The sequence below is a fragment of the Thermobia domestica genome, chromosome 2 (genome assembly GCF_964235325.1).
Source record: "Thermobia domestica chromosome 2, izTheDome1.hap1.1, whole genome shotgun sequence".
NCBI classification, from domain to species: domain Eukaryota; kingdom Metazoa; phylum Arthropoda; class Insecta; order Zygentoma; family Lepismatidae; genus Thermobia; species Thermobia domestica.
The window spans coordinates 242,097,838-242,111,367 of record NC_137455.1 but is presented as its reverse complement, the minus strand read 5'-3'; the positions used below and the strand labels follow the sequence as shown (position 1 = coordinate 242,111,367).

The 13,530-nt window shown below is 36.8% G+C and overlaps 1 protein-coding gene across 4 annotated transcripts in view; it reads right to left on the bottom strand.

Annotated features, from left to right (window-relative positions):
* Positions 1-13,530, bottom strand: part of Mfe2 (peroxisomal Multifunctional enzyme type 2) — a 638,089-nt gene that overhangs the window by 420,114 nt on the left and 204,445 nt on the right. The gene's annotated exons all lie outside the window — the stretch shown is intronic.

The following is a 13,530-nucleotide window of genomic DNA, read 5'->3' as shown; positions in this document are numbered from 1 at the left end:
TCGAAAGTATCGAAGTCTATGGTAATTCTATATTTCCTCAAAGAACCAGAAGTGGTCTATAGTCAGAACTCAGAAATACTTTTACCCAATGCTGATGAAGTAAATTTTGAAAACATCAGGCATTACAAGCAACATCAACAAGTTCATTCTCCTTAGAAAAGGATTTTAATTGCACCACACTATACACGAAAAGATTCCTTATCCACCATTTTTTTGAATTTGATAGTTGCTATCATTCAGGTGCTCAACGATGACATGCTAAGCTTCTAGTGTCAATTCTTCATCAGTAGACTCCCCAGAAATTACTTCAATCCTGGGAAGGGGCTGAGACTACCACCTTTAGTTCGGTTTGCACACAGACTATTTTTGTAAAACTGTTCCCTTAATCCTGTCGTTCCACTATGTTGTCTGATAAAGGCACTTTGCTTATTATACTAGACACCGACTAGATGTCGTATCTGCAGGTAGCCACACAGACAGGTAAAATACATTAACTCCTCGCCTACAGTAGAAGCCACTTCTGTTTTGAAAATGATTCTTGCAAAATCATGAACAGTCAATATCGCATTCTCTGAAAATTACACCAAAATGCTTTTTTTTCTGTAGCTTTTAGACCTTTCGCTAACTCTCGTGCTTTCATCTTGAAAAGTTGTTGCAAAGAAAGGTAAGGTAAGGTAAGGTAAGGTAAGGTAAGGTAAGGTAAGGTAAGGTAAGGTAAGGTAAGGTAAGGTAAGGTAAGGTAAGGTAAGGTAAGGTAAGGTAAGGTAAGGTAAGGTAAGGTAAGGTAAGGTAAGGTAAGGTAAGGTAAGGTAAGGTAAGGTAAGGTAAGGTAAGGTAAGGTAAGGTAAGGTAAGGTAAGGTAAGGTAAGGTAAGGTAAGGTAAGGTAAGGTAAGGTAAGGTAAGGTAAGGTAAGGTAAGGTAAGGTAAGGTAAGGTAAGGTAAGGTAAGGTAAGGTAAGGTAAGGTAAGGTAAGGTAAGGTAAGGTAAGGTAAGGTAAGGTAAGGTAAGGTAAGGTAAGGTAAGGTAAGGTAAGGTAAGGTAAGGTAAGGTAAGGTAAGGTAAGGTAAGGTAAGGTAAGGTAAGGTAAGGTAAGGTAAGGTAAGGTAAGGTAAGGTAAGGTAAGGTAAGGTAAGGTAAGGTAAGGTAAGGTAAGGTAAGGTAAGGTAAGGTAAGGTAAGGTAAGGTAAGGTAAGGTAAGGTAAGGTAAGGTAAGGTAAGGTAAGGTAAGGTAAGGTAAGGTAGGTGTGTGTGTGTGTGTGTGTGTGTGTGTGTGTGTGTGTGTGTGTGTGTGTGTGTGTGTGTGTGTGTTTGTGTTTGTTTTCATTATTTTGTTTCAAATCTGCCCGAGATTAGCGGCTTCATAGATTCACAAGCGTATCAGAGTATAAAACACGCATACGGTTTGGTATTCCTTGCACTGGACATTCTTTCATTACTGATTCATCAGCCTCTTCAGCTTCCAAAGATGATACTCCAGCACATACGAAACTAGCATCATTAGCTACGCGTTATCTGAACTCTGATGAGGCGGACAAAAATGGAGTGTTTGGGCCGTACTCTATATTAAATAATAATAATAATAATAATAAGTAAATAAATAAATAAATAAATAACACGAGAATATGTCTTGGATGTCTGGTAGCTGAACGTGCACTTCGATCAAGATAATATCATTATGCATGATGGGAAACAACTTTGGGAAGATGGGGTGGATAATTATAAATGTTTTAAAAGCACACAAGGGTTATGGGAGTTCGTAACACAGAAGCAGCCACATTATTACACTGAGGAGGATTACGAAACTTACGCTCACACAATTGCGTACTGAGTGCTCAATAAATTGCGACCACCTACCTAATACTTTGTTAGTCCACCTTCGCTCAGAGGACGGCATGGACACAGCGTGGCATGAACTCTGGTAGTTGCTGATATGTTTCCACGAGGATGTGAAACCATACATTCCTGATGGCACCCCACAATGAGTCCACAGATACTGGTGCAGGAGTCATGGTACGAAGAGTTCGTGCCGCAACATCTCATATATGTTCTATAGGACGAAGATCCGGTGACTTTGGGGGCCAATTTATACGCTGCAACTCCGTGGAATGTTCCTTAAGCCAAGCAAGTAAAGTCCTGGCTTGGTGGCACCGTGCACTGTCGTCCTGGAAAATACCCTCTTCATGTGGGTAGAAGTGTTATATTGTAGGGTGTACGTGACCTGCATTATCTAACACCTGCAGGTATACAACGGATCTCTCGCTGTGACCCATACACACCGACGATCTCAGACCATGACAACAGAAGCATCTCCAAACCATACAGTCGCTCCCACCTGTCTGTACAGTACGCACCATGCACACACATATGAGACGCACCATGCACAAGAGATCCATAGCTTCGTGCTGTTGGCGTCACACTGCACACGCCCATCCGAGAGGAGTAGCACAAACCGTGATTTATCGGACCTACACACCCTTTTCCATTCATTCATGGTCACACCATTCATTCATTTAATTAGTGTGTTCCTGTGCCAGAGCGCGACGAAGTCGGCGGTGACGAGTCGTAAGGAGTGGGTGACAAGAGTGTTGCCTGCTGTGAAACTGCATGCGTATCAGTGTACGCCGTGTAGTTGCGTGGGATATGGGTGTTGCGCATCCACTATTATACTGGTCACGTAATTCCCAGACATTGATGGTTCGTTTGGCTGTCACGAGCTGTCTGACGCGACGCTCGCTTCACATTTTGAACTTCCGTCTCTTGGAGACCGTTACCACATTTTCTTCCCACTCCATGTACACCTTCATTACACAGGAACGGGCGCATCCAACAAGTATTGCTGTCTGGGTTATTGACGTACCTTTTGCTCGGGTACCCACAATCATGCTTTAATTAAATGTAACAGTGTGCTGTCTGCCAACATGTAGTCTGGAGTGTGTTCTTCGTCCTGAACCGGAACTGTTCCTCCTCAACTCGAATAACAAATATTCGAATTATTTTAATAGCACTAATGCTCATTTTATCTAACACAGTAAGAACCGGTTCTGATAGTATTTCCCAAACACAGCGTGATTAACCTATAATGGCATTACATTCTTGTTGTGTCAGGGTAATCATGACACCCAGAATTTGAGACTTAAAGCGTCCTGTAATGGTCTGAAATAGTGATGTTTCCGTTACGATGGGAATCGCTTTTCTTTTCTATACAGACACGTAAAACTAAAGCTGCATTGTGAAGTTTAGTACAAATAAACATAATGGGTATACAATTGTTCAGAACTGTAGAATATTGTGAAGACGAAGTAAAGTTGGTGAGAAATGAAAAGCTGAAAAAGTATGGGGCAACTATTTGGAAAAATTACGTGCAAAATTTAGTAAATCACAGAGAAAGTGCAATATATAAGGAGCTAATTTATTTACGCACTACAACTTCAAGGCATAAACTAAAAATAGCAAAACTAATGTAGAGTCATTACCATGTAACTCACCTTAAGCAAATTCATTTACACTCTTTAACACTTTAATACACTCAATGTATTGGAACATTCATATTTCAGATGCTCATCCTCGCACATATTTACAATGTCAGGCCACAATGATAGTGGCTACAAATATATTTTCCTCTAAAAACAAAGTTATATCACGAACATAATCATAGGCGCACTTCCTCCTGGTCCAGAGACTAGCGTGTGCTTTTTCGGTGCACGGGATACTAAGTTTCATTCCCGGTATCATAGCTCAAAATCTGAATGCATTACGCTGGTTTGAATTCCATCTTAAACTGTAGGTCCATACTGCATATAGCTCCGCATATAATAGTTTTAACTTCAAAAATCTCTACAATAACAAAGTTTAAAATACGTGATAGCATAGCATAGCATAGTTATGATCGCAATGTGTTATTCTAATTTATTACTAATCTATATTATAAAAGAGAACGTACAAATCCTTTGTTCCCTCATCACGCTAATACGGCTGAACCAATTTCTTTTATTTTTGGGCGGTTATTAGGATTTGGACCCTAGATGGTTTTTATCATATCACTTTAATTTTTAATTACCAGTGTCTTGAGATAATTGACCATTCAAGTGTCCATACGTACAAATCCTTTGTTATTAGTTCATCATAGGTAAAAATAAACGTATTTATATGCAACCCGCATGACCGTGTCACTCGGCGGGTTAACATAAATGACAGGCGCTATAATGTTAACATTTACTGCAATTTGAAAGCGAAAAAGTAAAAATTATCTAAGTAACAAAGTTTATTGCGTTCCGGGGTGACCGCAGCGAAGCGGGTCACTCGGCGGGTTAACATAAATGACAGGCGCTATAATGTTAACATTTACTGCAATTTGAAAGCGAAAAAGTAAAAATTATCTAAGTAACAAAGTTTACTGCGTTCCGGGGTGACCGCAGCGAAGCGGGGTGAACGCTGCTAGTATCCGATATAATTGCTTTAGGCTATAAAATAGGCTTGAGTACCAGGTAAACATACATTACTTGAAGTACTTTTTTATATGCATTCCATACATTCCATGTACACTCATGTCCAAAATTATTGTCGCATGTCTATAAATATATTGTTGTAGGAATATAATTTGATAACGAATTCGCCTGTTATATTTCTTATAATGTGTATAATTGGCAAAGACATGTATGTTCAAAATTTCATGTCAAAAGAGTAGTAAATAAGAACAATAAAATGAAAATAAGACTTTCTTGTCCATTTAGCAACATTTTGTTTTACTCATTCTAATTGTCGTATTTATAATTCTTTTCCTATGAAATTTACAACAAATATAAATTTTCCGATTATACACATAGTATCAGTATTAAAAGTACCCTGCAAAATCATTATCGAATTATATTCTTACAAGAAGACAGTTATAGATATGCGACAATCATTTTAGACATGAGTGTACTTAGCACAATGCATTAAAAAAAAAAAAAAAAAATGAGAATGCTATATTCAGTAGTAGCATTAAGCAATATAGCTTGAAACGTAATACGCAATGCATTGCTATCAAAAATTGGATTTTTATCTTTCTTTGTATCACACGAATAGCATCGTACCAAGAGATTTAAAGCTTGGTGTAGGCTTTTCTCTGAATCTAAGCTTCATTAGATTACGTTAAATGTATATGTCGTTTCAAGTTACATATCTGGAAAAATTGAATTATCATGGCAATAAATAAAATTACCATTTTATCCTTGTAAACTTGAGAATTTTGGGAGGGGAGTATGACCTCAATATCCCCACTGCAAGACATAGTAATGTGAATGGCTACCGAGTCCGCAAGAATAATAGTTGGCAAAACCAAGCCGTCAGCTCAGTTGAGAATGTTGAATCAAGCCGAGCCGGTGGTTCATGTTCCATCCGAGACAACTGACATCACTAACTAATATAAAGGAACTAAGTTTGTCAAGAATAAGGTAATGTACTTTTGGTGACAAGAACTGTTGTAAAACGCTTGCAAGAAAGGCCGTTCTGGTCGTGGATTTCTCAAAGTTTATTTTACTGCAAATATTTGAGTAAAACAGGTAAGAATAAAACTTAAAACTTATTTAAGTTTTATTCTTGCATTTTTTCATAAATATACTAGCATAACTAACTTTTTTCCCTACTAATTTGAGCACACAATTGAAAATATTGAGATTATCCGACTTGCATTTTTGGCTAATTCCATTTGTGACTTACACGACAATAGACGGCAGACAGTAGTAGATATTATGCGTTGGAAAAGTTATAAAATATTTTTATGGTTAACTTTTAGGTTATAAATAAGGGGCAATGACTCCTCCATTCATTTTTATTTGCAGCATTTAAATGTGTAAGCAAAATGGCTGAAACAAGTATCGAAATAAGGTGTGTTGCAAAATGATACGACCAGTGCATTAAGGTACGAAAAGTATATGCAAAACAAGGGAAGTGAACTAGATTGGATAGTTGGTGTAACGCTGACAATAAATCACAGGAAATCAAGCAAGTAGTACATATATTGTATGGCACAGTGTGTAGAAATACAAGAAACAATGGGTATACAGAGAAATGCACTGTTGCAAAATGATACGACCACTGCACTTAATACCCTATATATGAACCATTGCTCACTGTTAGTTGAAACACGCGATCAAATATAGTATTCACTAGGTTCCGTAACATGGAAATGTCCAATGCATCTCATGCAGCAATAATAGCATCTTTCAAAGACTCGATACAATCGTATTGTCGTCCTCCAGTATACACTTGCCGACACAACACACCCCAAACATTTTCCATTGGATTCAGGTCTGGGAAGATTGCAGGCCAATCCATTACGCGCACGTTTTTGTGATCAAATAATTCTTTTGTGGAATTGGCCACGTGTATAGAGGTATTATCTTGTTGAAAGACCCACAAAGGTCCACCCATTACAGTAGCGAACGGAAGCAGATTATCTTCGAACACAGTTTGATAATCAGTGGCCATCATACAGCAAGAAAGGAAAGCGAGATTGGTTCTACCATAAGCGCCAAACCCACCTCAGACCATTATAGACTTGCCACCTTGCTGCCGTTTGGAAAATATCTTTGCTTATTTCCTCAAAGCATGCCAATAATATTCTTACCCATTTGTCCCGTCTAAATTAAATTTCTTTTTACCACTAAAGATTACCCGCTTCCATTCTTCTTTCCAGTGCACATGCTCTTTCGCCCATCGTAGTCTCTTGCGCTTGTGATCGGTGGTGAATCGATGTTGAACTTTCTTTTTCTTGTATTTCAATACATTGCAGTGCTGCACAGCGCGGCACAAGGTTGACTTGTGGACGTTTATGGTAGTATCACAAGACAGGTTGCCTAGACTTGTATTGCCACCACTAAGTTTACGCACTACATTTGTTACTTGTCTCGGTGTTAGTTTCCATGGTCTTACGGTCGATTTCTTTACACCATACTTTGCTCCGAGTTTCAAATAATTATTCACCACACACGCAGTGCACCCAATTTTCCTACCTATAGCTTTGGAAAACATTCCTTCAGCTTTATAAACTGTAATTTGGCCCTTTTCATACTGAGAGAGAGCGCTCCTTCGACCCATTTCCTACTCTTCCGTCATACACACTACAAGCGCGTTCCAAACACCATACTGTGTCTTCTTTAATCACATGAAATCTAGTTTCCTGCTTGGATACGCTTCGAGCGCCAACAACCTTCACCAATCTACAGTAACGCCGTCTATCACATAGTGATCGTATCATTTTGCAACAGCTGATACCCACCTTTTGGTTTGTTTTTTTTTCCTGGCTGCTCGTAATAAGAACAAACACCTGAGTTATCCATGTCTTTTTCTAGTAAATACTAACAGTTATTACTCTACTTTCTGTTTCGTTGTCACTTTTCTTGGGTCTTGAGTTTTGTTGAATAACTCTGGTGGTCGTATCATTTTGTAACGCACCTTATATGCGTGACTGACACGACAGCACGAGACAACGTGTTTTTGGGTAACTATTAACTAAATGAAAATTCTGTCCTTTTACTGCTACAACAAAACTAAAACGTTTTACATATGTTAAGTAGATATCAAGTTACAGGACTAAAGAATATTATTATGTTTTCTATATTTCTTTCAAAATATAAGCCACAAATATAGTGTGACGTATACGACACAAAGCAGTGATTTACTCGACAAGTCTGACATGTCTTCGTTTAATTACACTTTTAAAAGTTGTTGAAGGACAGAGCAGCGCTGATCATTTAGAGATAAAAGGGAAGTGAAAATGCAGCGTTCTTTTATCCGAACATAATGATGTCAAAGTTGTAGTCGAATTTTAGTCTCTCTCTCTGATCGATACTTAATTTCACTTAATTTCTGCTTGACGTCCGTTAATGCAACATAAGCCTCATTTTTTTTTTGCTGTGATTAACTTTTTTTATTTTTTTTATTTTATTTTATTTATTTTATTTTATTTTTTTTTTACTTTCATGATTACAGCGAAGAAATGTCACATACAGTTTTTCTGATTCACCAATACCTAGTCTCCAGTGAAGATATTTTCATTCATTTCATCGCAGCTTTTCTTCACTTCACATAGGCCACTGAACCGTCCTTGAATAAAATCAAACTTCCTTCGTAGTGAAGAAATATCTAAGACGAAGGCACATTCAATTGTACATGCGGAAACAGAATGAAAATAATGGTAGTTGCGTGTTTCCGGAAAATTACATATTTCCTTCTTACGGGGTTTCAATAGACGCATTAGCTCAGGAATTCTTGAAGTAACACACTCTTCACTACGATATATTACATTAATGTTCAGACATAACTTGTGTGCGCTCGCAACAAATTGTGAAGCAGATTGAGATCAATTTGTCTGGCTCACGTAGCTTTTCGTACACGTCTCTTCACGGATCCACCAATACCATCAATAGGGTTTTCGCCATAGGCCGTAGCCGAAAAATATCAAGCTATTTCGACTTTCTGCAATGTTATTAAGCAAAGTGAATACCTTTGTTTAAAATGTTGTGCAGCAACATCCAACTGATAAAGCACTGGGTTGATCAGTAACCCCGACTGACGCCCTTTAAGAAACTATAGAATTGAAACAAGCAAATGCAAACTTATCATGATGCATATAATCAGACACAATAACGTACGAATCATGAGCTGTGTTATCACTTCCTCCAAGAATATATTGCAGTGAACAGAGCATAGGTACCCAAACTCGCGAGCCCGAGCCCGAATGAAATCAGTGTGCGCGAGCCCAAGTGAGTGCGAGTTCAGTTGAGATAAGTGAGTGCGAACCCGAGTGAGCGCAAGCCCAGTTAAGAGAAGTGATCAAGAGCCCAAGTGAGTGCGAGCCCAGTCAAGACAGATGAGCGCGAGCCCGAGTGAGTGCGAGCTTAGTTGAGAAAAGTGATCGCGAGTGCTAGTGAGCGCGAGCCCAGTTAAGAGAGGTGAGTGCGAGCTCAGTTAAGAGAAGTGATCGCGAGCTCAAGTGAGTGCGAACCCAGTTGAGGGAAGTGAGTGCGAGCCCGAGTGAGCGAGAGCCCAGTTGAGAGAAATGAGCGTGAGCCCGAGTGAGTGCAAGCTCGCTTCGCACTTACGTGGACTAATTGGTTCAGAGCCAAAAGATAGGAAACGCATTCCATATGCAGAATTGAAAAGGAAGATTGAAACAACTTACAAAAAGAAAAAGCACATTCTTGAGGTCTGAGCTGTCATTTTATTGTTCAAAGGACTGCAATCATCTTCGATAAAAAAAAAAAAAAAAAAAAACACTTTTTCATGGTTATTATGAGGGGATGGTATTTGTTTGAGGCAGGTATTTGTTTTTGTTGTTTTAGTAGCAACTTCCATGACCAGTTTATATATATATATATATATATATATATATATATATATATATATATATATATTAGGGTGGTCCTTAATTTTCAATTTCCGAATTTCTTTGCTCCCAACCCCTAAATTGGTTCCATGTCGGACCAAATTAATCTGTGAAAAAAATGGGCTCAATCGAAGAATATTTAACCGACCTCCAAGCGACCTAAACATCTGAATGCATTTATAATGTATAGTATATGGCAAAAGTTTGCAATAAACTCTTGTAACTTACAAAAATGGCTGGGGGAAAGGAATCATATCTTGGATAGAGATTGTAGAAGTAGATCCATACCTAATACTGAGTAGTGACCGAGATGAGGCATATCTTTACGTCCACTATCTTGGATTCGGGCACAAAATTTTAAATAGAAATGACCTCGTATGATATATCATTTTGAAGTAGCTTTTGACGACAAACAGAAGTCTGCCTTTATTTTCCGCTTATCTCTGTACATGTAATAATTATCAACTATGGAAAATAAAAGCTCCGGAGTAACAAAACTTAATAGTCTGTGAGTTCATATCTCTGTACGGGCTGCAGATCTATAAGATTGTTGAATAGTTTCTCTTATTTGAATTAAACCATAAAGTAAAGAAAGAAATGCACATGCCCATCTACTTGGAAAGAAGATGTGAACTTTCAACGTGGGTTGAATATATTGAAAAACATTGTGGTGGTGAATGATGTTGCAGAGAGAGGTGTGAAACTGATACAAGAATACGGGAATATATTAGCAAAGGACGAAAAAGAGAAACAATACATATTGCAGATAGTTAGTGAACACAGAAAAAAGTATCCAGATGCTACAAAAATTTGCTTAATGATGCAGTACAATTTGGCTAGTTATCCACAGCCTTCAGCTTTCTTCTATTATCATTTTAAACGGTATTATTTATGTGATTTCATTTCATATAAATAATTCTAATATAGGTTGGTGTGTATTTCGACGGGATGTAATTATGTAACATATATAATTATTTCCTTGTTACATGCATGTAATAGTTTATTAATATTTCAGTAGCCTACAAAGAAAAAAATATTGAAAGATAATAAACTATTATTTCAAAGCTAAAAAGAATTAAATGCCCAGAGATAAGTTGAAAATAAAGGAAGATATGTTCCTATAATGAAAGGTTGCCCAAAAACGATGCCACAAAACATCATTTCCATTTAAAATTGTGGGTCCGAATACAAAATTGGGGACTTCAAAATTGCCGCCATCATGCTATTTCTCAGGGTCAGATGTGGATTACTTCCAATTCCTGTATCCCTTTCGCTTCAGTCGCTTTAAAGTAAGAAGGGATTATTCCAGACTTTTCCTATATAATAACATATTGAATATGCATTCAAACTTTAGGTCGCTTGGGGGTCGGTTAAATATTCTTCGATTGAGCCCATTTTTTTCATGGATAAATTGGGTCCGACATGGAACCAATTTAGGGGTTGGGAGCAAAGAAATTCGGGAAAAAAAATTTCGCCATGTAATTAAGGACCACCCTTATATTTATATATATATATAATTAAGATCATAGAGTAAGCAAACTGCTTAACCTTGCAAACTAGGAAATGTATATACTAGCAACTAAAACTGGCTTCATAGGAAAGTCGAGCGAAATGTGTATTATCTAATTGTAGTTTTTTTAAATCAAAATAAACAAGATTAGCTCTTAAGAATGTTGAATACCTGCACCATCATGGTTCATGGGAAATTTAACTATTGTTTTATGTAATTTTAATATTTATAAATAAAAACTAAAACAAAATTACATTTATACACTGGCGCAAATCACGGGGGGATGAAGGGGGACATGTCCCCATCAATCTTAGAACTGGGGGGCTGTCCCCCAATAATCCGATTTGAAAAGTGTTTTTTGGAGATAAGTCTGATGATTTGTGTAGACTGCCACAAAAGAAAGTGAAATGAAATTGATTTCCCTTGGCTTTTCCATTTCACCTTAATGATGTAAAGATTTGAAACTTCATTACATTAAATTTGTCATTAATTAGTTACTCTATTTCCAACTATTTGTTTAATTCCTGTAACGATTACTATAATGCTATTGAGATCACCATCATATTGTTGTGTCATAATTAACTGATTTTCTTTCTTCATAGTTTCGGGGAAGTCATTATTTATATCATTATAGAACAAGTGTAATAAAATTTTAATGTGGATCATTGTGGATGCCTCAGTAGAAACATATCAATTATAAATATGCGTAAATTCAGATTTCAGAATATGTTCACGGCACTGGTATGTACCACTACTTCATCTAGATCGCCTGATATATAATACGACAGATAAATTAGATTCATCTACTGTAATATGAGTCTCATCTCCACCCCCTCCCCAATTCCCAGAATAAGCCTCAAATCTGCCCGCCTTCCAATGTTGACGACAATTGTGCTCCCTTCATCTTTCACTGTGCATTGTTTTTGAACTTCATAAATATTTTGAACATCGCTATAGAAAAAAAAAATATTATGGGAACATTCTTACTCGTCCCCCCGAAAGTTGAAGACAGATTTGCGCCGCTGCGTTTCTATATAGGAATATTTTTTAAAGCAAGGAATATTTATAGAAATATTAAATATAATGCGGAGTGGGTATTTAAATAGATCACTGCAACTTTTCACAACATAAGGAGCAATGTTATCAGGACAACAAGATGTTTTTGGTTTCAACGCTTGTATAGAATTTTCTATTTCTTCGAGTTTTATTTCATTTCACTGAAAGTTATTTAATATATTACATTCGGTTCAATTACAAAGCAAAGAGTCAACGTTTTATGTGGCGGGTACATTGTTGTAAACTTTTCGATAGAGCATTCTGAGTTTAAAATAAAAGTATTGTAGGCTAATTTTGTCAGATTTTATTTCTTTAGGCAGTATTTCAAATTGATCGCGATGATAAAGTGCATTTATTGATCCCCTTTTCCACTTGTTAGGGTGGTACGTCTTGAATTTTATTTTCTTAATTATAAGTAAACCAACATATGGGTAACTTCCGCTGATATGTCTTGGTTGGAACACATACAGAAAATATGTTGTTAATCATTTGAGAGAAGTTTGTTAATGCAATATTTACATCATCCGATTGCGAAAGGCAATCCCAGTTTACTTTAGTTCTATGCATATCTTTTGGAAATATGCTTTTCTAAAATTAAAACCCGATTCGTTAACTTATTTCTTATGTTTTTGGAGGTGTTTAAATGGGAAAGAGATAAGTGAAGCTGGGTGATGCTTTAATTAGTAACAAGAGAACACGCTTCTATAACAGGAACGTCGTTAAGATTTGAGAGTACTGAGTCTAAGATTCGACCATTATTATTTTGAATGTCATTATGGGACATTTAGTCACACGGACATGAAGTTATTTAATTCTTTACATTTATTTGTTGAAAGTAGGCCAAAATTATAACATGTTATTTGATTTATATTAAAGTCCCCTATGCACAGAACGTTGCTTCCTATTGGAACATTACTTTCAATAATTCATAAAACAATTCATATGTCGTTACAGTTATATTCGGAGGAATGTATACTGCACAAATAAATATCTTTAGTGAGTGACTGGAGAGCTTGACAATTACATATTCAAAATTTAGATCACAAGAATTTATATAGGATACATTGTAATTTTGATACTGCTATTATTACAACCTTCCTTTATAATTATTTGATAGTTCAAGATTTCTGTCTTGACGAAAAACTAGATATCTTTTACCAAAGAATTACCCATCAATATGACAGTCTGTTAAAAAAAAAAAAAAAAAAAAAAAAAAAAAAAAAAAAAAAAGCTTTCGGTGGTTGTGATTACATCATATTTATTTGATAGGGCTTTGGCCCCTAAGCCAAAATTAGTTTGATAAAAGACTGAAAACAATTTACAAGTATGATTTTGAAGCATGGTTTCGGATACATAGCTATTATTTACAGAGCATGACAATGAACGTGCCTCGAGGCTTGGCAATACAATAAAACTTGAAGGTGAAGGTCTGCTTTAACACATCTGGGATTTACTAGTTTTGTTGTACTTACTAATTGATGCAGTTCCTGAGCACAAAATTCGCATCGGTTGTAGGTCGATTTCCGCTTCACTGACTCGGGGTTGGGTAGTTGGTTTCTTAACAATGGGGATGGGACGGAGGAGGGTTAACGTTCT